The 27,106-nt window shown below is 32.5% G+C and overlaps 1 long non-coding RNA gene across 2 annotated transcripts; it reads right to left on the minus strand.

Annotated features, from left to right (window-relative positions):
* Positions 1 to 19,349: 19,349 nt before the first annotated feature.
* On the minus strand, positions 19,350 to 25,833 carry LOC142333825 (uncharacterized). 2 transcript variants are annotated; one of them, XR_012758715.1, is made up of 4 exons: positions 25,701 to 25,832; positions 23,180 to 23,241; positions 21,699 to 21,936; positions 19,350 to 19,605 (listed from the first exon to the last, which is right to left on the minus strand). It is a non-coding gene; the product is annotated as an uncharacterized LOC142333825 (long non-coding RNA). The 2 variants fall into 2 exon arrangements; XR_012758714.1 differs by lacking the exon at positions 23,180 to 23,241 and having other exon boundaries at positions 25,701 to 25,833.
* Between the last annotated feature and the right edge of the window lie 1,273 nt (positions 25,834 to 27,106).

A 27,106-nucleotide genomic window follows, 5' to 3' on the forward strand; every position in this document is an offset into this window, starting at 1 on the left:
ATTATTTGGTTTTTATTGTAAAATTCTTCCTACTACTAAAAAAAAACACTAATTCCTAATGAAAAATCACAATCGGTTGATTAAAACTAGAATAAAGGACCGGAAAAGGCAAAATCTGAAGCGTAAACAAATATTCAGGTTATTTCTATACCGCTTCAAATCTGGTATACCAAAATTACTTCCAAAAAAGTTGAAATAAAAGTTACAAGTTAAAGATTGCCAGCGTAGAGAAGGATCAAAAACCCGGTTTCAATCGCTTAAGTTCAACGGTTTTTTTGGCTAGTTTTATTTCATTTTTATTTAAAATATGAATTCACTGTCGGGGGAGAAATCCAATTTTAGAGGAGGACGATGTTGAATATTAAATAAATTGTTAAGAGTGTAAGAAAAAATATTTTAAGAAGAATCGCAACGATAAATTTGTAGCAAATTTAATAAAAAGAAAATTTTAACAAGATATACAGTCATTCACGGGAACCGGATGTTTTTGAAGCGGGTTGTACTCGGGCGTTCGCGGTGGGAGGGGCACGTGGCTGGTGTCTGACGTTTCCTTTGTTCATAGCATTTACACTTAAGTCGTTGAGATGGAGCCGTGGACGCTAGACCAACGCCTGTACGCGTATGACAGTTTTGTGCGAAATGACGAATCCGTAACTGCTGTTCAACGAGATTTCCGCCGTCAGTTTAACATCCATCGTAATGCAAGCGTCCCTTCTCGTAACGCAATATCGCGACGGGTAAACAACCTTCGAACAAGCGATTCAATATTGAAGAAAAAACCACCGGGTCCCCGACGAACCGCTAGCACTCCGGAGAACATCGAACGAGTAAGGGAAGCCGTCGTCAGAAGCCCACGCCCCTCTATTCAGAGGTATTCAGCAGCGCTTCAAACGAGCACAAGTACGGTAAGACGAATTCTGCATACAGACCTGCATTTCCATCCTTACAAGATAGCCGTCGTGCAGCAGTTAAACGAGCAAGATTTCACGCGGCGATTACAATTTTGTCGACAGACGCTTACCGTTTTTGAAGAAAATGAAAATTTTTTATCGTTAATGAGTGACGAAGCCCGTTTTCATCCGAATGGCTTCGTCAACAAACAGAATTGCCGGTATCGGGCAGAAAGAAACCCGCATCGGCTTCACGAGAGACCACTTCATAGCCCAAAGGTGACCGTTTGGTGTGCAATAGGAAAGGTCGGTGTTATCGGACCATATTTTTTTGAAGAAAATGACGCTGCCGTAACTGTAACAGCCGATCGTCACATTGTTATGGTGAATACGTTTTTCATCCCTGATTTACGAAACCGGGGAATCGATTTTCAAAATGTGTTATTCCAGCAGGATGGCGCTACAGCGCACACAGCGAGGGCAACGATGTCTGTTCTCCGTAACTTGTTTCCGGGACGGATGGTTTCCAGATTCGGCGATATTCCTCGGCCCCCTCGGCCCCCCGACTCGAGTAGTTGTGATTTTTTTCTGCGGGGGTTTCTGAAATCGCGTGTGTACGGCAATAAACCGCGTACATTGGAGGACCTAAAGATCGCGATTCGTCATCGCGTCACCCAGATCGATGTAGACATGCCGCAAAGAATTGAGGCCGGTTACCGAGAAAGGCTACAACAATTTATCGCCCAAAATGGACATCGCTTGCCGGACGTAATTTTTCGTTCACGAGTAAGTAACAAATGCTTTGATTTAACAACCGTTTCATTACCGATAAAACTTTTTTATTCAATTTTTTATGATTATTTCCCGTGAATGACCCTGTATATTAAGACAGCATTTCTCAACCTTTCAGTATTTACAATCGTAATTTTCATCGCCCCCTGCCTCTCATACGATGACAATGTATACGATAGTAATATATTTTGAGAATTTTGACGTTAAAGCTACAGTACGACCTTAATTAAAAACCTTACAAATTACCAAGAATAAGTAGATTTATTGATATCGGCAACACCAATCCGTTGCACTGAGAAAACCGGAATCTATGTTTCTCTATTGCTCTCTGTTTTATGTCCACCGTATAGAACATTCTTGCGGCTTTGCAAGAAGTTCTGACTCGTCTCGAATATTCTGGATCGTTTGAGAAAAGATTCTCCCTCCTGAAAAACAATCTTAGGTAACTTTTAACGGTTGTACATTTTTAATGGAATTCTTTTATGTTTCTTCAAAATAGTAAACGTAGAAAAATTAAAAACATTTCTGGGAAGGTGATTTTGGAGGTGGGGAGCAGAAAAAATAAATATTTTAGCGATGCAAGAATAAGATTAAGTAACCGATGCCGGCAAAATATTACAACTTGTCAGCTTTTTTTTGACAAACACAAGGTAAAAGGTTTTCTATACGCTAATGTTTGTGAAATTCTCTTCGTTAGTATTATAACCAAAATGTCATTAAATTTCAATTTTCGTTTTTATGATAAATTTTATAGTTAAACGGTAGCATCGCTACCGTTTTTAAAATGGATTAATCTATTTCTTTGCTATTCCCACTTTATTTTGAAAATTATAAAAAAAATTCTGTCTCCAAGTTCTGATTTTTAACCGGCTTCTACTTTAAAACTATTATTCAGCGCATCCCTGAACTCGGTATATCGAGTCATTCGCTTTAAATAAATCTAATACACCGTAAAATATTTACACCAAAAATACTACAGAAAAGGCACCAAAATGTCATAATAGAAAGTAACATTAGTCGTTATCGCTTTGTTTGTGGACAATGAAAAAAGAACTTAGGAAAACCTGCAACTTGCAATTATCGCGTGTATTTCAAAGTTAAATAGTACCGGGTAATTTGAATATAAATGTAAGCGATAAAGCGTTCCACATTCCATCCCTTTATTGTACAGAACTAATTAAAATTATAGTTTAACAGACGCACGGTCAGATAAACTTGCTACTACGATTCTAAGAATTTCAGAGTTGCAATTCTAAGTGAGAAAACCGAAAAAAAAACTATGTTCTTTTACAAATTCCAAACAGATTATTTTTAAAAAAACTTGAGTCTGAAATATCCTAAATTACTTACAGAAGATATTAAAGCGAATACAATTTCTGGATAGTAATTATCATTAACCGAAAAATCGAAACAATAATTCAGAATAAATGGAATTTTCTCCTTCTTTTTGTTATTTTACAGCAAATTAGTTTTCTTAATAAAATAGCTGCTCGACTATAAATTTAATATACATCAAAAGCATTTGTACGAGTAAAAGTGTGTTCGCTTGTAGTTACACTACATACCCGTATACTATATACAACATCCGGTTATATCGCTACAAACTCTACAATATATCGATTCAGAAGTAATTAAATACCTTTGAGCCGCTAATATTAAGATATTAAATATAGCTTAGAAACAAAGAAGAAAACTTGAAAGCATTTGTAAACAATTTTCGCTCATACTGATAATTATTATTATTCTGTTGTAAATTGAACGTGAAGATTGTTAATATAGAATACGAACAGGTCATAAATAGAAAACAGGCTCTTAATTAATTAGACATTTTTAGATGTACACATGTCTATTCCATTTAACCGTCTTAGGTGTAATACAAATAGTTTTACGATTAACTATTGTAGCATTATAATCTAATATTAATCTATCGCATAATTTTAGATTCGGGTCGCCGAAACTAATTTCTGATGAATTTTTATTTAAGTATTTCACCGATAAAATATAGAGACAAAAGTTAAAAAACGATACGCAAGAGCGGATAGATAATTCCTGCTTGATTTTCTGGGAGTTTCATTAAAAAAGACACCTGCAGAAATCAGTTGCCAGATTTTAGACTATTAGGTGCTTTACACGCGTCTTGTCGTAAAAAGAGATGGCAAATCGCTTAGCAAATTAAAGTATCGTTTTCTGTCGTGAAACAGCGTATTAAAGTAAATGTTTAATTTACCATCAAACTTTTATTATTGTAGGAATCTGAATCCGTTTAATAAATCGATATTTGAAATCTAATCAAAGCGGTTACTAATTCTTTATCAAAAGATTCACTCGAATCAATTTAACCGTCCACAAGTCATACGCCAAAGAAAATTTATTCTTTGTTAAAAATAGGAGAATAAACTAGATTAACTTGATAAATCATAAATTATATTAAACTGCTTTTTTTAGGATTTTATAAAAACCCGCAGATTATAGTGAAGTTGTGTAAATAAAGTACAATAAAGAATTTATTATAACGTATGCGATTTTAATTATAAGTAAAAATTAAACTAATTTATAAATAAAACTCCTTCGCCTAATTTAAAACAAAATGTTTTCTTTGACAAAATTGTAAAATACGTACGGTAAAAATCGACTGTTCAGAGATTAACTCTGACTAAATAGCATCTGAATTAGTAGAAAATTTAGGAAGGAAAGTATACATGTTTTCAAACAGGCCTATAATTCAACAGAGGGAAAATTTTAATGTTTTCATTCATAAGACGACTGTGTGGTACAAATTGTAGACACTCTATAAGACGATTGTGAGGTTTTTAGTAATTTTATTTGAATTAAAATTTATAACAAACATTTTATTTACGTAAAATAACAAAATTATAATTTTTTTTTATAAAGAATATTTTAAATCGATGAGGTACGAACAAAAAAGGATATATGCAATATTGCTAAATTTTAATTTTCATTAAAAAATATACCGATATCAACCTTTTATAACACTACAATAATATAGATTTAAAATGTAAGCTTTTACAATAATGCCTCGCCGTTTTTGGTTTTGTTAAATGCAATATTTCCTATATAAAATTATGAAAACTATCCAAATAAAATAGATAGCTATAACTCAACGCTAAGAAATTTACTAGTTATAAGAAAGAACAAACGTTTAGTAATATAAAAAGATTTATCTCCAAAATGTTGGACATTAATTTGATAAAATAATAATAAAATGATCAGTAACCGACGTGAAAAGCGATTTGGATTTTTTGTTCGCTTCATTTTTTTATCGTTTTAATTGTCAAATGCTTTTTGATTATTAGCTGAAGGCGACGTGAAAGATTTTCTGATCGATTATTTACGGTTAACCAGATAGAATCTCCAGAAGACAGTAAGCGATATAGGTAGAGTTAAAGGAGTACTAACTTAGCGATTGCAAAGTTGTGATACGGGCACGTGTCAAAATAAGTACAAGAATGTCCACGGACTACTGACCTACTTTTAAATTTGTTTTGGAATGAGATAAAGATATTTTAACCGGTACTTGACACGCTCTTTACGATATGGTAACAAGATTAAATAAATTATATTCCATTGAATGTCACACGTGATATTCGTATCAGCGGCATCCTGACCGAGGCAAGATGAAATATGTCTTCAAGCCTAAAAAATGACCTTTAGAAAAGCTTTTAAAGATTAGGTACAGGGGGTGGTGTGGTAATCGGATCTTTCTTTCTTTTTCCTGTTTAGCCTCCGGTAACTGCCGTTTAGATAATTCTTCAGAGGATGATATGTATGAGCGTAAATGAAGTGTACTCTTGTACATTCTCAGTTCGACCGTTCCTGAGATGTGCGGTTAATTGAAACCCAACCGCCACCAAAGAACACCGATATCCACGATCTAGTATTCAAATCCGTGTAAAAATAACCGGCTTTACTAGGACTTGAACGCTGGAACTCTCGACTTCCAAATCAGCTGATTTGGGAAGACGCGTTCATCACTAGACCGACCCGGAGGGTTAATGGCAATTGGATCTGTCACGAGGTATCTTCCCCTTCAGGGTCAGGATGAGATCAAGAATGTATGAATCCCGTTTTAATCGCATACATAAAATCTTTTCACAATTGAAGCTCCAGGATCTTATTTCAAGTCATATTATATATATATATATATATAATAAATATTTACACCTTGAAATTTGTTTTAACATAACTTACCAGTACTGCTTCAAATATAAGATGCATCTTTTTTAACAGATTAAAGGGTCAAAACATAAGGTGCGACTTAAATAGGAGGTCTAATGCTATTTGACATAAATTCAGAGTTAATAGGTGTAAAGCTGAAGTTTCTGAATCTGTACGCACGTTCATCATCAAATGGAGACCAGACAGAAAACATGAAAGAACATTTGTCATCGTGTATAGAACGTACATAAATTTCTAGAAAGATGACTCTTATCAGAAAGCTTTACACCTCAATAGCTTTATCGCTGTTCATAATTTAGTGATGAGTGATCGCTCTGGAATTTGTGCATATGCTCTATGCATGATGACAAAAGTTCTTTCACGTTTCCTGTCTAACATCCATTTGATGTTGAACAGGCGTACGGTATACTACTATAGTTGTAAATCGGTCTGATTTTTTCATAATCGTTTCTTTCTACTTATTTGTCGAGTTTTCTAACCGTTTCATCATCGTGGTAAAGTATTCACATACATTGCCGACTTTAAACACAAGGTTATTTTATGCGCTGAACAGATCAGAAATCTGTGCCGCCGGTAAACGGTTTTCGGCAAGTGAAGCGAACGCGCGTTGGTGATGCAGTATAACACAAAGATTATTTGCGTGTAAATGAATGAAGAGATCTTTTTTGAGACCAAAACACGGAAAATAATTGAAAATCGATGCTGCTCTTTTGGCCTACTTCAAGGAACTCCACGCAAAAGGACTTCTAGTGATGTTAAAGACCAGGAATAACAGTCTTCAATTTAAAGCTAGCCACGAATGATGTGAGAAATTCACGACAAGGCAATGTCTGTCATTGCATTGCAAACCCTCCATTTGTCAGAAGTTACGATCAGATTACAAGCGTAAATTAGTGAGATATAAACATTACGTATCGATCTACAATTAAAAAAACAATATCGTCTCGTTCAAATCGGTAATGCTGAAGTCGCTGTTTGTTTTGATATGCCACAAAATTACATTGTTAAGCGAGAGGAGAGAAAAACAAGTAACGGTAAAAACAACCGGATATAAGAAAGTAAGAGTAACTGCTTACAGAAATAAATTATCGATTTACGCGATCCTTTACAGCAAAACTGTGCCAAAAGAAAGATTCTGTGACAGTGTAATTGTCTGAGCTCACAGAACACCTGGATGACAAGCGATCTAATGCAAGAACGGTTAGGTTTTTCCTGTTTAGCCTCCAGGAACCACCGTCTTGTATTACTTCAGAGGATGAATGAGAATGATATGTATGAGTGAAAGTGAAGTGTAGTCTTGTACAGTCTCAGTTCGACCGTACCTGAGATGTGTGGTTAATTGAAACCCGACCGCCAAAGAACACCGGTATCCACTATTTATCCTCTTTATATTTTTATATCGTACTGAGAAATTCTAAAAATAATATTTTGACATTAGAAAGATTACACCTGACATGAGAGACCGGTATCGCATCATTTGAATATAAAATTCACTAATAGTTCTATCGATGACCGACAGGTAGCATTTCAAGAGCCAAAAGCTTACATGATGCGATAACGTACCGATAGAAACATAAATACTGGACAACAGGTATTTGTAACGCATGAAAATCGCTTGCGTTAAAAAAAACTGCAACCGATGCGTTAATGTATATGTAGTAGATACAGAATTCAGCAATACGGGGATCTGAAAACAGACTTTACCTTTGAGAAGTATATGACATACTTAAAGTGAATGTTCGGTGCGGTTTAATGAAAATCATGCACCTTGGCCTTTTTTCTTTGCTGAAAAGTCTATTAATGGAAATAATAATCGCTTACCTCAACCGGACGAATGTGAAAATACATGTCAAATTTATTTATAACAAGACGGCTTAAGTAAAGACTTAAGCACGCTTTAAAGCATTTGTTGACCGGTCTTGAAATGAAAACTTTGGTGCGTAGATAAATAGCCTAACCCGTAGAATTCCAGACCTAAACTCTTGACTTTTCTTGCGGGAATATACTAAAACCGCTATTTACTTGCAACAATCAAAATGACCTGAATCGGTTAAAGGAAATAATAATGAAGCGATTACAACCGTAACAGAAGATATGTTACATCACATATAGGCAGAAACAATATCGATTGGACATTTGCCGAGCTGAAAACGGTTGCATATTGAAATTCACTTTGTAATAAAACTATTTGAAATGAAAAATTTGACAAATAAAGCAATATGTTGTATTTGTCAAATTTTTTAACGATATAAAACTGTAATTTTTGTTTTTATTTAATTCACGTCTTAAACATTCACCGTTCTTTTATGATGAATCTATATATATATATATATATATATATATATATATATATATATATATATATATATATATATTAGAACAAAGAAGATTAACCGTATGGAAAATAGCAATAAACTCGATTGTAATATACTCATACAAAAATATCAGCCGATAAACAATACAATATAATATCTAGCTTTTGAAATATTTTAATTTCATTATTTAGGTTTATATAGTAAAACGCGTAAGAGAAAAGATGAAAACTATTTGATCGCTCAATCCAGAGCAATCAAGATCTACAAAACAGCTCTAAAAAATGTATTTTTATAAATTTACATAAATCTCTGAAAGATTATTCGTATTTCTTGATACATTAAAAGTTTGATCTAAATTTCATAAACAATTCATTAAATTTTACGGTGAAATAAAATTTCAAAGAAATTTATTAACAAAAAAATATAATACAACTAAAATGTAAACGTTTTTCAATTTGTTTTTTTTTTTTTTTAATTTACAAATATAACATTTTTTCTACTAATACTGGTATATCTTTCTACATATGATTCGCTAAGGAAAAATTACGGTTAAGCACCATTTATATTTATCAGACACTATCGACGCAAACCCTCATAAATGTGATATTTTTATCGGGCAAATAACGGTTTCGCATTACCATTACCCGGGTCAAAAACAATTACAAAAAAACCCTTCTCGGATATTAAAATATTAATAAAGTAAGGTTAAAACTAAGATGGAAATTAATCCCAAGAATTAGAATTAAAATAATAAAAAAAAATATATATAATTGCTACGATAAAATATACTACACGAATAACAAAATAAAATCAAAATTTACGGTTGCTAAACATTAAATTTTATGAAGTATACGGATTGCAAAGTGTATCGACTTTATTTTAAACGTGATATTGCTGGACAGGGAATAACCCCCCTCCCCAAGGTGAGCATCAAACGATTTAAAATGAAAACTAAAGTGAAAAAGTGTTGAAAAAGCAAAAAAGTTAAGATAGAATTCAAATTTGTTTCACCGGTCATTGATGCGTTCAATTGCCATCGACGTGCCACCATCCGGTCACTGTGTTACAACCAGAACACAACCGGCATACAATTCGATTCAGCGCATTATGAATTGTAATCTGCGATCAGGATATCAGAAGTGATTTGTTGACCGCAGACGAAAACGTTCATTCCATCGTCGCATTATTAAAACAGTATTTACATTGTCACCGGTAACTATTGTTTTTTTCAAATGTACCGCCTATGTCAGAAGCGTTTGGTCGACTACAAAAGAAAATTTTAGTTCCTCACTATTATATTATTTACTCTATTTTATTTTTTATGTTATAACACATATGTAATGGTTACACAGTTGAAAGAAAGACACTGTGTCAAGAGAACTCTACAGAGACTGCAGAAATGCAATATCTCATGTAAAATCATATATACAAATACACAAAATAAAAAAAAAAGTAATAATACAAAGAGAATAACAGTACAAGAAATAAAAACTATAGGAAAAATATTAAAAAAAGTCTACAAAAATTTAAAACTAAAATTGCAAAACCAAATATGATACCATCCAATACAGTAACTTAAGTATTCATCTATGTGAAATAGCCTTATTTTAAGTTCATTCATCTTAACCTTTCCGATCTCTTGATACTAGACTTTTCGTTTCAAGAGGAAGTTTATTAAAATAAAACATAGCAGTATATTTATGATTCCTTAGGTTGTATTTTGATATTTTTATTTGCTGACCCCCAAGCAATTATACTATACCTCAGAATACTGTAATAAATCCCATACATAATAGTAAATAAAATTTTGAGCAGTAAGAATTTTGCTTAGTCTAGATAAACAAACATAGTATGAAAACTATAACCCACCGGTTAGGTCTAGTGGTGAACGCGTCTTCCTAAATCAGCTGATTTGGAAGTCGAGAGTTCCAGCGTTCAAGTCCTAGTACAGCCAGTTAGTTATTTTTACACGAATTTGAATACTAGATCGTGGATACCGGTGTTCTTTGGCGGTCGGGTTTCAATTAACCGCACATCTCAGGAACGGTCGAACTGAGAATGTACAAGACTACAATTCATTTACACTCATACATATCATCCTCTGAAGAATTATCTAAACGGTAGTTACCGGAGGCTAAACAGGAAAAGGAAAGAAAGTACGAAAACTATATATTTTATTTGAAATTTCAAAATACCATCTGAAATGTTGATCGATAAATAATACCTAAATAGTTTGTGTACCATTTTTTTTTTAACAAATTCACTTCTGATAACATTAAAATCAGTAGGCAAATAGTCATAATGATTACCAAAACTTAAACAGACAGTCTTATTTACATTTAGAGCTAACTTATTAGAATCTTTTTCTTATTCCTGTTTAGCCTCTGGCAATTACCGTTCAGGTAATACTTCAGAGGATGATATGTACGAGTGTAAATATGATATGTAGTCTTGTACAGTCTCATTTCTACCGTTCCTGAGATGTGTGGTTAATTGAAACTCAACGGCCGGAGTCAAGAACACCGGTATCGACGATCTAGTATTCAAATCCGTGTAAAAATAACTGATTTTACCAGGACTTGAACGCTGGAACTGAGTACTTTCAAATCGGTTGATTTGGGAAGACGCGTTCACCACTAGACCGACCCGGTCGGTAACTTATTAGAATCTAACCGTACGTTTTAATTGGGCAAGTTGATTTTCCAATTTATTATAAACTATAAATCAAGAATTTCCATAACTTATTGTAACTGTGTCATCGGCATAAGATAACATTTTATAATCAGGATTTTGTAGTTCAAATGTATCATTAACATAAACAATAAATAATAAAGGCCCAAGAATGGTTCTTGGACGCCTTTTTTATTCCTTCGTTAAAACAACAAGATGGCCGCCCCAACAACCGATTGCACATATAATGCTTGACTACAGTCATCGTCTTTCCTCTCCTAAAATTTCTTTAGGAGAAAAGAAAAGAGAACTTCTTTAGGAAAACGTTTGGTTCAGCAAACCAAACGTGTGGAAATCACATGGTGACAAGTTTGAATTGTGTGGCGGGTGTTCAATGAATTTTAGTGAGTTTATCGCAAGTCTGACCTGCTTTATGCGGCTGTCTGGTCGCAGAGAAGGAGGGCATTGAAAATCGGTTGCTGGCATTAACTGTTGCGATAAGCAGTCCTTATGTCATCATACAACTGGGAGGAAGTAGTATGCTGCATTTATCGTCCCTCATTCAACCTTTTCAGTCCCAAAACACAGTGGCCAGAACTTTTCCAGCTGACAAGTGTTTCTTGGACTTGATTGGTACCTGCTCTTCACTTTACCACCGCTCCATACTTGTTCTCTTGCTTTGGTGTAGTGGAGGACCACATTTTGTCAAAGGTCACAATACGGTCCAAGAATGCCTTTTTTCCTCAAAGCGATTCAGAGGCCACCTCAGTGAAAAGACATGGTACCAATCTTGCCGACAATTTGCTGTATCCAAGAATGTCTGACAACATTGTACGCACACCTCCAAACACTCATGACCACCTCTGATTCTATTTCAGAGATGTTTTGCAGCAGTCACCTTCCACACGGTCATCAACAGTCTGAATGTTGTCACCGATGATGCCGGTCCATGGACGACGTTTGTGACTTCTGTTCTAAACTGCTTTAAAATTTTTTGGCCCGATCAAACGAGTTTTTGACAAGGTAGCATCTCCCAACTGTGCCTGGAGTCGATTCAAAATTTCAGAGGATTTGACACTTTCATTGGCAAGCGATCTGATTATAATTTGTTACACAACATGTGTACCTGCTCAGAAATTCTGCTAGTGACATGCAAATGTGACTTACGGGTACGGCTGGCTGGTTGCTCCTCTCCAAGCATATCCAACTATGTAGAAGTCGGTATTCTTTACCTACTAGGACATACTTTGGAATGCTCCTGAGAGTGTCAAAAAGTGGTATAAAGGTAGTAATGGTTTAAGTACATGACCAAGTGCTAGAGATAAGTTTTCTGAGTGCAACGAGACGTAAAACATTAAGATCGGTTCAGAATTCATAAAGTTATTAATGTTTTAAGATCTCAGTATAAGAACACGTGGTGTTTATAAGCAAGGTGACTTTTGATATCTTATATAAAATTAAATAGGTCATTTAAAATAGTCTGTTAATTTAAAAATAACAATATTAAAGGTGTAGAGTAAGTTTTTACTATTAGTATAGACTTTTACTTTGTTTGTTTAAGTAGTTTAAATAGCTTTAATAAGTGTTAGGTTGACATACCTAAAAACGTCTGCCAACTCTAGGCTAGGCACACAGCTAGTTTTCAACATCTAGTGTTGAAATTAAGTCGGCAATAGATGTTGTTGAAATAGATTCCAATCTCACCGGGTTAGATCGGTAGATTCTAACCCACCGGGTTGGTCTAGTTGTTAACTCATCTTCCCAAATCAGCTGATTTGGAAGTCGAGAGTTCCAACGTTCAATTCCTAGTAAAGCCAGTTATTTTTACACGGATTTGAATACTAGATCGTGGATACCGGTGTTCATTGGTGGTTGGGTTTCAATATATATACATATATATTTAAAATGAAATAGATGCAATCCAGTGCTCATATAAACTTGTCAGAGTTTAGAAAAATCAGCTGATACACAGAGCAAGAATGGATCATTGGACTCGCAACTGGCTTCTTTTACCGTAGACTTCAACTAGTAGAACTATTGCGTGTCTATATGTTTAAATTTTCTAAACTTTGATGAGCAATACACGACTATAACAGGATTGAAACAAATTCCCTGTTTTAGTTCAAACAATTTTTCTTTTTTATAAAACAGGAATCGATAGAATGAATCATCAAGATAAATAGAGTTAAATCTTTAACTCTATTTATCTTGAGTCACAAACTGGGTATTTAAACGCGTTAGGAATATTTTTCATTGTGCGTTAACACATCCGGATCAATGAACGGGTTAGTAAATATAACATGAAAAAAATTGTATTAATTGTACACGCAATACATATAATACTGTAAAGAAACTATTCTTAAACGTTAAAAACAAAATAAGATTAAGATAAAAAATAAATTCCACACGACAAAAAATTAATAAAATAAAACAAGGACATGAAATCAATAACAGACTACAGTTAGGACTCGAAACAAACAAGATAATGAAATTAAATTGTTAAAATGTAAAATATTATTTATTCACAGATCAAGTAAAACATAACATGGTAATTGAATATTACCGTAAAATGAATATTATTAAAGAAACAAAATCATAAAAATAAGTAACAAACAAAGAGAAAAATCGGCTGAATTTTTAATCTACTAATCACCGCTATTAATCTAGACTGAAGCAATTTGGAGACATTTACAAGAATCAAGCAGAATTACCTGCCGACTCGCATAAGAGCTTAAATAAATATTACTGTAACTGTAATAACATTTTTTTTCTCCCAGATAACTGAAATATCTTACATTTTACACATTTTTTTAATATAAAGGGAAAAAATCACATTTTTTAATATAGAGGGAAAAAAATTGCATTTTTTAATACAAAGGGAAAATAATATAAATCATTTCACTCTACCATTGAGCCGCTTTTGTAAATCTCCTCATTGAACTAACCGCATCTGCACAAACTCAACATAAAAATTAGACGCACAAAAAAAGGACACAACTTAAATACACATGAGCAACACAAAATATAAAACAACATTCTAGCAAAACAAGCAATTTAAATCTAAATTACACACACTCATCACAAATTTCATAAAAAAAAATCATTAAAAATTCAACTTAAACACCAGCATCACATCCACGGCAACAATATATAGAGTAACATGAAAACCAATGGCAACTTAGCGCTTCTAGCAGCAGTGTCTGAAGAAGTTTAACGTAAAGCGAAAGCTAACTAAGATGCACATTACATTTTTATAACTTTTACTCTAAAATAAAGTACTCTGCAGTAAATTTTTAAAAACCTTTCGACCGAATTTTGATTAAGGTAGGTAATTTAAATAAGATAAAAATTAAAAGAGGAGTTGAAATAACAAAATAAGTAATAAATTTAAATTACATAAATCATTATTTAAAATAATTTAAAAACTAAGAGAATACATCGAAAGAATATGAAGACAACAAAAATAAAATTAATTTTTACTTTACAATCAATACAGAAAAGTCAGCAATTTTCATAAAAACTGTTTGGGCCAACAGCAAGAAATCATAACATATACAAAGTTGCACAACTACAAAGCGATCAGCATTTTGACCACAGTAAATAATCAGTTCATAAAATAAATCAGGTACTGCACATTTTCATGCACGATCCATTAACCCTTCAACATTAGATCAAACTTTCAACCAGCCATATACTTAACGTACAGATGAAAACTCAATCGTAAACATTTCAGATTTCAACTTGATATTATCGAAAATAATATTTATTAGAATTCTATTTTAATTATATTAAATTTTATAGTAAATCTTTAATTCTGTATCAAATTTTTTTTAATTTAATTTGTAAGGAAAAATGATTCAAAATTTATTTAAACATTTTTGTTAACTTAAACCTGAAAAGTCAATCACCATTCTCCTAATCATTCCATTTTTTGCACTTTTTACAATTGAATCTTCATAAATTCAGTGAATTTTTTTCATATTTTTCAGAAAATAATATTTAATTAAAAAAATAATAAAAATATGTAAAAGCATGTCGTGGCAGAAAAACCAAATGCAAAATCATACATATTTTTCACTATTTCATTTTTTTATCATCGATGTAAAAGAGCAATAAAAGGAAAAATTAATTTAGGCAAAGTAAGAAATGCAGAAAAGGAGCTGATTGAAGTAACAAAGCCTAAGGGAAAAGCTGAAGAAATGATATTTTGATCGTATGAATATGTTAAGAGAATAGATGGGAAAAGATGATTTACAGTGATAGAAGAACCAAGCTTACAACAATCTACAGGTAATCCGTTTTGAATACCATTCTAACCGGTTTATCTATCTCCTGAGATAGATGAAAGAAAACCAGAAGGTATAAGAAAACAAGATGGAAAGTGTACACGATCTAGTAAAAGTTAGAAGAGGGTAAATAAAAGACAATAGAATATGTGGATAGCTGATGTGTAGGAAAAACTTTTCATTCTAAGTTTCTCTTTACATCTTAACAAGAAATGTATAAGGAATAGAATTAATAAGGGAAAGATATAAAAAAGTAGACAATTTCTATATACAAAAAAAATTCTTTTCTTAAACTTTGATGAACCGGTTTCAACCAAAAAGTCTATCATTCCCAGTGATTTTTTGCAAAAATATTGCAAAAAAATGGATACACCATATGGCATACAGGCATATACATATATGCCTTTTTTTTTTTTTTTTTTTCTTTTTCTTGTTTAGCCTCCGGTAACTACCGTTTAGATAATTCTTCAGAGGATGAATGAGGATGATATGTATGAGTGTAAATGAAGTGTAGTCTTGTACATTCTCAGTTCGACCGTACCTGAGATGTGTGGTTAATTGAAAACCCAACCACCAAAGAACACCGGTATCCACGATCTAGTATTCAAATCCGTGTAAAAATATCTGGCTTTACTAGGACTTGAACGCTGTAACTCTCGACTTCCAAATCAGCTGATTTGGGAAGACGCGTTAACCACTAGACCAACCCGGTGGGTTATATATATACATATATGCCTGAGACCAAGGAACAACCCAACAATGGATTGCCAGCAGGGAGTCTGCACTAAAGAAGACAAAGGCCGTTCCTTAGCCAGTAAGATCATGGTGACTGTCTTTTGGGATTCACAAGGATAATCCTCATCAAATATTTAGAAAAAGGTTCAATGATTATAGGCAAATACTACGCAATGTTATTAGACTATTTGAAAATCAAGCGACAAGAAAAATATCTACGACTGACCCACAAAAAGTCCTTTTTCATAACAATAATATACCTGCTTATTCCTCTGCAGTTTTAGTCACAAAATTGATAGAGTTAACGTTTAACTTCATTCCATTCACCCCCTATTCTCCAGATTTGGCTTCTTCAGACTACTACTTGTTCCCCAACATGAAAAAATGGCTGCCAAGAAGGAGATTTTATTCAAACAAGGTGATTCCAGGAACAAATACCTATTTTGCACAGTTGGAACAATCCTGTTATTTGAAAGGAAGGAATCAATAAACTACCAACGTCGGGTGAAATGTATGAGGGTCATTCAATAATTAAACAAACATTTTTAGTGAAGGAAACGCTTAATGCAGGCAACTGAAACTTTTGTAACTGTTAGTCGGCAACCTTGTGAAGAGTGTTAGTCAGTTATTCTATTGATATTTACGTAAATATAACCTCTAAATTCTTATTTACAATGGCATGTCTGCTGAAAGGGAGTACTTTTGAAGAACAGTGTTCTGTGATCCGATTTTTACTTTCGAAAAGTGTACAATCGTCGGATATTCTCTCGAATGAAAAAACAATAAGGCAGTCAGTTGTAAGAACCATATGAGTTTTTACACATGGGTGGAAAAGTTTAAAATTAGCTGCAAAAGCATGAGTGACTAACATCGCCCTGGACATCTGTTAACAGTGTTGACCTCAGTATTAGATTCTCATGTTGATTCACTTATGCAAGAAGACCAGCGACTTACAGTTCAACAAATTGCTGAGAAATGTTGGCACATCCTGACCCCATACGGGAAGACAACCTCCATGTGGCAGTTTCAATCAGCATGCCATCCTCTCCGTACCTAGCCCTTATGGGCTTGATCATTTTCAAAACCTCGGCAAAGGCATCTCCCAGCCTCAGTCAGGATGCCACTGATGCGAATGCCATATGTGACATTCCCATCAGTATATTACTAACATTAAGAAATCTCAAGAGAAGAAAACAAAACACATCTAAACTATGTAACAAAAAAGACTGAATAACAATAATAAGGAACTGAAATCTACTACCTACCCAAAAGATAAAGAGTTAAGTTCAACACGCAATAACAAAAGAACAAAAAAAAACATGAATACAAAACAACAGCAAAAACGTAACACAACAAAAACAGAAACAGATAGCCCAAGTGGCACTCTAGACCCTCTCAGCAATCCTTTCTTTTGCCAAGTAATCTATGAAGTTCTTCACTATGACCCGTTCAGTCTGGTTTCACCAATTAACAGAGAGATCTAATGCCAACCCAAAAATATCAAGCCGACATTAGATCTCCATGTTTCAATTAAGGTTAAAGCAATGATTCTTAAAGAAAAAATAAAGAACATTAAAATAAAAGTGAGTCAGAGAAACTTAATGATTTTTAAAGCAAAATAAGTTGGTAATTATGACATGTAGATAGAAATTGAATTGATCGTGAACTTCCATACCAGACATCATTGTAATATTAATGAAGCAGTGGACTGCTGTATACCGCTCATTCATATTGGAAATGAATTTTAAAATAGTAATTTGGTCGTAATTACACAGAAATTATTCCATTAGCAATTTAAAACTTCATATCACCGTACCAATCTTATTCGCAATACAATGAAGTTCTCCAAACATTGAAAGAGTCAGACAGACAATAATGAGAAGTCTTCAGCTTTCAACCAAAAAGCATGCTGCACTCTTTGTTTATCCCACAGTAGTGTCAGAAGAATTCTTCACAAGGATTTCAACTTTCATCAATATAATGATTGCACAAAATCAATGTAAGTATGAAAAAGCAAATCGGGTGACATTTTGTGCAAATTCTATTTGTTTGCAGATGAAATTGTTCTGCTGATGAGTTACAAAGCATATTTTTATTTATCAGGAACTGTGAATAAAAAAAACTTTCTGTTACGGTTTAATACAAATGCTAAGCAGCTTTATATATATACTCTTCATAATCCTTAGTAACTGTTTACGCCATTGCATAAAGCAGTTTTTAAGTTTATTCAACTGGTTTGGTATTTGACTTATTTTCATCTAAAATTTAACAGTATTTCGATGTAATAAATATTTTAATTATAAATAAAAAATTGTTTCATACACCGAAATTAATGCATTCCATTCAACATACATATAAATATATGCTCAGTTGATTTTTATTCATGACTTTTGTATTGATTATTTATTAAGATTTAATTCTGTATTATTTCATGTGTATAATGTTTAAAAAAAAATAAATAAATAAAAAAAAAAGAACTAAACGAAAACATGTTACAATTCGTCGGCTCCTTTCGGATGTACTAGGCTCCTTACAGTTCACTCGGCTTCTGTGCAAGGCATTTGTCTTAACAAAATGATAATATGTAATAGTGTTTTTATGCATTTTTTTTGTTTTTATGAACATGGTTATATAATTCTGTTTTTCACTCTGTTAAAAATAAAGTCCAATATTCTTTTGGCAAAAACAAACTATTTGTAATTTTATTTTTTTAACAGTAACCGTCTGGCAAGTTTTGGAATCATAGGCCCTATTTCTTTGAAGAGAAGGGCACTTTGTGACAGCCAATTCTGACCGGTACATAACAATGTTACAAGATTTTCTTGCTCCTGAACTGGTTCATTGTAGGAGCGATTTGAATATGGTGTGGTTCCATCAGGATGGAGCAACAGTCTAGACTATCGGAGTATCCATAGTGTTGGTTCAAGAAATATTTTCAGGCTGCATGGTTTCTAAAGGAGGAGATGCTACCAGTTTGCACGTTCTCCAGACCTTTCTTTTTCTGTTTAGCCTCTGAAACCACCATAAGGTATTATTTCAGAGAATGTGTAAGGATGATATGTATGAATATATAAAATAAATAATATAATGCATAATATATATAGTATATAATAAATATGTAATACATAATGTGCATATATATATATATGAAATGAAGTGAAGTCTCACGTGAACCATTCCTGAAATGTGTGGTTAATTGAAACCCAACCAACAAAGAAGAGTGGTATCCACGATCTAGTATCCAAATCTGTACAGAAGTAACACATTCTCCAGACCTACGACTATGTGACTATTTTCTAGGAGGGAGGTATCTAAAGTCTAGAGTGCTCAGTCGTAGACCTAACAATATTAAGAAACTCAAATCCACCACAAGAAATCAAACCACATATCATACAATAGTGTATTGAATATAGTAGAGAACATTTGTCTTTGTTATTAAAAAAAAATGGAGTTACGCCAATAAATACCATTACATTTGCTGTAATTACATATTAAAAAATAATTGGTACATCATATTCTGTATGTTTTATTTTACTTTTAAAATCATCGGTCCCTATAACTCTTCACATAAATTATTTACTACTAAAGGAATAACTGGTTTTCTCTACGATGGCAATCAGCTAAACTTGCTTTGGTATTAGTTAAATCATCTCTAAGCAACTGAATTGAATTTTCACGCATTGATCTTTCTTGTTCAACTGTTTCACTAGTTGTTCGAACCTGTTAAAAATAAATAAATTAATAATACTAACTTAACAATGTTAACTAATTTTGTTCAAATGTTAAGCTACAAATATGGATTAAATAGAATTACAAAATTACCAAGTACAATATTACAAAATATATTTGACAAGTAAATATACCAAACTACAAAAAATATAACAAAAAATTTTATAATTAGTTTTTTTTGCATAGTTCCAGCACTGAGAGGTATTTACTTCAAACAGATTATTAAATTTTTTTGTTTTCATAGCATATAGCAACCTGAGAACCTGAGATGGTGGCTGGAAAAATTTAAATAAGTAATAACAAATAAAAGTTACTTGCCGCAAAATCAAATGTAATGAGGTGATCCATTCATTACCAATTAAATTATGTGAAAAGTTGTTTTTCTGAGCTGCAGTACAGTTTAACTATGCAACGTTTTTTTGAGCTGCAATAAAGTTTAATTATGCAACCAAACAGCAAACCAAATATGAGATAGAAAGTGTATTAAGTAGGTCAAATAATGTTTTATTAGAGAAGTAAAAGAAAAAAATTATTTTTATTTTTAAATAACACACTGATAAACATAATTTTTGTTTCTCAAAAAAGTGATACATGATTTTAATCTGTTTTTTATGCTAAAAATGAATATGAACTTAGCATTATATAGTTAGCATTTTATGCTTCTATACTGTATTTTGTTATCTCATTTTTTATTGTTTAACATTGTTAACACAATTTGTAAACTTTTGTACAGACAGAGAATTAAATCATATCATAGTCACATATTATGACATCATAGCTAATACTGAAGAGTGAGCCTTCATGGACAAGATTCATAATCATGTCTGTGCAGATCAAAACATGTAGCTGCTGAAAACACAACTGTGTTGTTTGTATTAAGCACTGAATTTAGGAATGAATTAATTTTGTTAAGTCTTATTGCTGACTTAAGTTTGTTAACAGTGCAGTGTCATAATGTCTTGAAATTGTGGAAATTATGTGGATGCCTTTTGTATTTAAGTATGATTCTTTAGATGTTATGCTATGAAGGATCAGACGTATATGTTTATTTTCACGGTTGTATAGCACAAGAATAAAACAAACAAGTTTGATATTTTTTTGAAATATGGATAAAATTTATTAAGTTTGAACTGTTATTAAGTACTTGTGTTAAAAACGGTAATTCTAACAGACATAAAAAAGCTTTAAATTCACTTTAAAGAATTCTTCGTTTCCATTTTTATTCAATTAAAAAAGTGGGCTGCTAAATGTAGATCAATTTTAGATGATAAAAGCTCAGCACATCCAAAACCTGCTAACGTTGACAAAGTCATAAAAAATTTCACAATGTTGTATTAAATGATCACCGACTCATGACGGTGTCCGCTACAATTATGCACAGTTAGTTAGTTTCTTTTACAAAATAATAAGAGATTTTGAGGTTACTGATAAATCTTCTACTAATGAAAGATTTATCGATTAAATTTGTTGTTTATGACTTAAGTATTGAGAAAGGAATTCCATCAGTAGCAACTGAATCTTTAATTTTTATGTGCAAAGTCCGTGTTTTAATTTCTTGTATATCGACCTTAAAATAATAGTAATACAATAATTTGGGTCCCAGAAAAATGTAATCACTTTTTTTTTGCCATTTTATAAAAGAATAATTTACACGTGTAGGATTCCTCTAGTTTAGTAGACACCAAACGACAAGCCAAGTCTTAATAGCTCTACATTCACAAAGCTAATTAGCAGGGAGCAGATCTCACATTTAAAAATTTGTACTTAGAATCCCAACTCGATACTAGAATATTGTCTTTTCCAGTATTAGAATATCGATTCAGTATATTGATTGTTTACTACCTAGAAATATGAACCAAGAATTTCGCTCTTTTAAACTCACCAATTTGTGAGGTTATGTTTGTATTCATATGAAACGTGATCACCTCAAAAGTACCTCCAAATTTTATGTATATATATTCTTACATAAAATTAAACTTTTTTATATACTGAGATAAACACGTTGATGCATGCAATTGGTAAATTAACACTTCATATGTAATACTACATAATTTCAAATTAGACTAACATTACAGAAAACTCACCAGGTTGGTCTAGCGGTGAACACATCTTCCCAAATAAGTTGATTTAGATGTCGAGAGTTCCAGTGGTCAAGTCGTAGTAATCAGTTATTTTTCCACGGATTTGAATACTAGATCATGGATACCGGTGTTCTTTAGTGGTTGGGTTTCAATTAACCACACATCTCAGGAATGGTCGAACTGAGACTGTACAAGATTACACTTCACTTAAACTCACACGTATCATCCTCTGAAGTAATACCTAAATAGGAATAAGAAAGAACATTACAGAAAAAAATGAATGTTTTTTCCTACATTAAATTTTATTGCTTTCCATAAATAAAATCATTTATTTTCAAGGTTATGTATATTTAATTATGAATATGAAGATGTGACTATCCACTACAAAAATAAAACAAAAAGGCTTTCTTCAATGAATTTTATTAGTTACCGTATGAAATTACTGAATTCAAAAAAAAGTTATGTTTTGAAAAATAAATGATAATTTAGATTCACCTACTTCAATGCAACACCTTATTGATTGGAATGTCATTTCATATTCAGTCATCAACATCAAATGTTATGTTAAAATCTTATTGGTCGCCTGAGCTTTATTAGTCGGTAAGTTTTAATTGCTCAGTTTAAAATGCTCAGGGATACAGAGTAGCTGAACCGAAGGTGCAACCATATCGGAGAGGTATCTGTTGAGAGCCAGACAACGGAATGATTCCTGAAAGAGGGCAGCAGCTCTTTCAGTAGTTGTTAGGGGCGTGAGTCACAATGACACAACGGCCGTATCAACATCACTCAATCCTCTGAGTACTGCGCAGCTGAAACCAATGGAAAACTACAGCTGCTTTTTTTCCAAGAAAATGTGGCTCTCTGCATTTTCATATAGCAATGATGGAGGCGCCTTCCTTGGTAAAATATTCCGGAGGTAAACTAGTCCCCCGTTTGGATCTCCGGGTGGGGACTACTAAGGAAGGGGTCACCAGAAAATTAAAAAATAACATTCTACGAGTCGGAGCGTGGAATGTTAGAAGCTTAAAAAAGGATGATAGGCTAGAAAATTTAAAAAGGGAAATGGATAGGATAAATGTGGTTGTAGTAGGAATTAGTGAGGTTCGGTGGGAAGAGGAAGGCGACTTTTGGTCAGGTGATTTTAGAGTAATTAACTCAGCTTCAAATAATGGGCAGGCAGGAGTAGGTATCATAATAAACAAGAAGATAGGGAAGAGAGTAGAGTATTTCAAAACGCATAGCGATAGAATCATTGTAATAAGGATAAAATCAAAACCTAAACCGACAATGATTGTTAACATCTATATGCCTAGAAGCGCCCATGATGATAATGAGGTAGAGTGTGTATACAAAGAGATTGATGAAGCAATTAAACACGTAAAAGGAGATGAAAATTTAATAATAGTTGGAGATTGGAATGCAAGCATTGGAAAAGGCAAGGAAGGAAATACAATTAAGAAAATTAACTATATGTCATTACTTACTTTTAGTAATGGACCACAGCACAAAATAGTATTTCATTATTTGCCAAAACCAATTGGTAGACCTACCAAAAATTATTTCTGTTAGTAAGCATTCAAGCAAGATTATTTTATGTAACAAATTAATCTACATCGTTAAATTGAGTAATAGTTGTTAACGGCACGGTTATAAAGGACGATGATAGTACACAACAATGTCATGTTGCTTACAACATGTAGGAAACAAACTTAATCTGCCAACATATTTGGTGCATTTTTTAAAGTTTACGTGGGAAACAAGTCAAGAGAAAGTGTTATAACATTTTTTGTTTCGAAAGAAATTTTGACTATTAAAAAACTAAGCCCGATAGAAAAAATTCATTAACATATAAGATATTAGCATAAAAAATACTATAAGAAATAGCCATTTTATTTAACAAACAAAAATTTAATTTTGTTGACCGGTGTAAAATTATTAAACTTGTTTTTAATTTAGAATTGATAAGTTAATTATTAAATACATTGCATTGTGCACTACCGATACCATCCCATTTATAAGTGTATTATATCATTGATATGATCCGCGATCATATTTGCCAAGGTTTCTATTGACGTTTTGAAATATTTACCGGCACTTGTCTTTATTTCTGACTTTGAAAAGAAGATCTGCAAGCCTGTTTTTTTCAGTTACTTCTTTCAATCGGTTAATTTTGTAGATTGTTTCCAGTTCTGATTCTGCAAAGAAGAATACTAAGTCTTCATCTAAAGCCAGATATTCAATCTTCAATGTCTGTGTAACACATATATATACAGTACGTATATATATTTGTTTTTTATATCGATTTTTAAATTGCATATAAAGTAAAATAATTTCTTTCTAGAAGGAAATATATTTTTGTTACACTAATTATAGTTTTACTTAGACCGAGACCAGGCATTATTCTTTTTAAAATTAAAAAAAAAAAAAAAATATGTAATCTAGCGAATGAAAGCGTACACCTGATAATAAGCTGCAATATAATTCAACAATAAATCTTAATAAAACTGGTTTCTACCTTTCTATGTTAGCGTATGAAGAAGTTATCTACAGAAAATTAATGCAACGTTTACATCTTCGAAGAAACCTAGGGAAAAATTATTTTTTAGTTTTTTTGTTTACCGGCCTTTTGAATTTCGACAAAAACAAAATTGTAAACCGAGCGACTCATTTATTGAAATATGAAACCCTATGTACTACATATTAAAAATGATTAAACATATATAGACTAGCAATTTTCAATAGGGACAAATTAAAGATTATATTTTAAGTATGTAAGATTGCGGTGAATTACTTGTAAAATGCGTGTTATCTTTATGAATTAAGAAATTATAGTTTTTATGAACGAAGCAAAAGAGAGAAAAGAGCAATAATTTTTATAGTCTACTGTACAGTTTAATTAAAAAATTGTGGCGGCAGAACCTGACATTTTTGAATAAGTTATTTTTCTAGGTTAGAAACACAATATTATTTTATAAACTACAAATATCGCTTTGTAACTGTAATCAAAACTAGAAATTAATTTAATTTATCACCGCATCGATGGCACAGGTGTACTTGCCTGTTATATCAAAGATGTGAGGTTCGATTCTGGGCTTGGGTCCAGAAGTGTGTAAAGAATCGGCCCCTGACTGATTACTTGCAACTAAGATTTTAGATTGTCTGAAACAATTGTTTTTAATACATTAACCGTATTTTGTTTACCTCAGAATACAGTACCTTCAATCTGTGCAGTAATTTTACTTCAGTTAATTATTTATATCGGCCGATTAACCTAAATTTAAAACCATGCGTGTAACTTGTTTCATTTCTGTTTATCTTTGGGATATTATTTTGCTGGTATTATAAAATAGAAAACAGTGTTAGAAATGTTCGGATATTATATGAAGAAATAGTTATAAATTTATTTTGTAAAAATAAGAGACTGCAAATTATATTCTGAAATGCATTACACGATAAGTACGGATACAATATAGGGCATTTATGCAGTGTGTTCCACCCCGATTTTTTATTATTGTTAAGTTAGGTTAAGTTAGCTTACAGAAATCTTAAGGATCTTGGATACACCCATTTTACGGTCTATCGTTCCAAAAATTTCGTTTATCCTCAAACTGGAGCATACACCAATCGCATCGAATCAACACGGCAAAAGACAAAAGAAATGCATAAGCAACGTTTTGGTACCCACAGAGAACTTTTGCAGTCATATCTGGGCGAATATACGTATGTGGCGTAAAAGGTATCCTTATAACGGTTTTTTTAATTTTTGTAAACACGTTTCAGAGGAATAAAGTTTTGTTTGACCTTTGTAATTTTCAAATAAAATTTGTCTTTCCGTTTCAACTTAATCCGCGTTAAGCATTTTTCATTGTTTGCACATTTTTTGCATCGTCATAACAATTAAAGTTTTGTTTGGGGTGGACCAAACCGCATAAGTACCTACAACAGGCAAACAAAAGTAATAACACTTATTTTAAGCTATACTAAAATAATATAAGAAAAACTTACCTCGATCAATAATCAGGATCATGTATCTAAAATAAGCAATGTACAAGATGTAATAGTGTTAAACAAGAGTGAACACAGAAACGATAACCTAATTTGAACTGCGTAAACAAACCGAGACTGATTGATGTATTTAATAAGCTTCGTTCTGTCACCGCGTATTTCTCTGTCCTCCCCACCGCTGCAACAAGCCCGCCCTCTAAAATACACACAACCGACCGAGCAACACCGACAGTTTAATATTCATGTTTACAGATTTCATGACATTATTATACATAATAATAATAATTGAACCAAATTTTCGCTTAAACCGATGTGCACATTAACAAATGAACGTAACCAAGTACCCAAACTATAACAATAAGATTTTAAATTATTTATTTTTACCTAATATTCAATTTGAATAAAATTTACATTCACGCATACTTTTATAACTGCCCTTGGATATAAAAAAAAACACTCGTGCGCGCCCGTTTACATACTAAATATTGCTATTACTTCTTTTAATATAAAAAAGCAGTTTAAAAAACGTAGACCCTATCCGTCTTAAGTAACTAATCAGAAAAAAACAACAGGATCATTTGTTTTAATATAGATAATAAGAAATATTAATGAATAAATAAGGGGGTTATGTAAAAGGATTATTTCTAAATTTATCTCATCAAGCAGACTACCGTATTTCACAGTACAGCCCAGCCCGCCTAAAATACAAAAAATCGCGCGAACGCTTTATAGATTTAGATTTATCTAAAAAATTATACTTGGATATTACAAAGTAACTTATAATTTTTCGCGTCTCACTGCATTTTTGTAATCGATTTGTCACCTCGGTAACGCAATAGAGAAACTGACCGTACTGAAAGTCAAACGGGTAATTAATACTTCAGCACCTATCAACTAATCACCTCGCCAGTCGCCGAGGTGGAGTAGTAATGTCTTCCCTCTTATCCGAAAGGTCCCGGGTTCATATCCCTGTCAGGTTTTAAATTTTAATTCGCTTCAAAATTTCAATACCGTACTTCCACACAACCTCCAACCTAATACGGTGAATATTTAATAATAATAAATTATCGAATTAAAATAGTATTATCGTTTCCGCGAGCAGAACAAGTCAGGTTTTGTACTAGTTGAGAGTTAAAGCGTCGTATAATTTCCAGTTATTTTCGTTATAACTTCTTAACCGTCCTATGTTAAAAAAAAAATTTGGAATTATTTTTAAAGAAGATCAAATTTTTGTATTAAATTTATATTTGATTTTTAGGGTTTGGTTACAGCTCGGGGATCACTCCATATCTGTAATGAGTTTTACGCGTTAAAAAAAAATAATCGTAAATTGAAGATTCGATTATAGAGATATTTAATGCACAGATAATCGTTAAAAAAAATAAATAAATTTAGACTCGATTTGA

Source organism: Lycorma delicatula, chromosome 13, assembly GCF_047948215.1.
Source record: "Lycorma delicatula isolate Av1 chromosome 13, ASM4794821v1, whole genome shotgun sequence".
NCBI classification, from domain to species: Eukaryota; Metazoa; Arthropoda; class Insecta; order Hemiptera; family Fulgoridae; genus Lycorma; species Lycorma delicatula.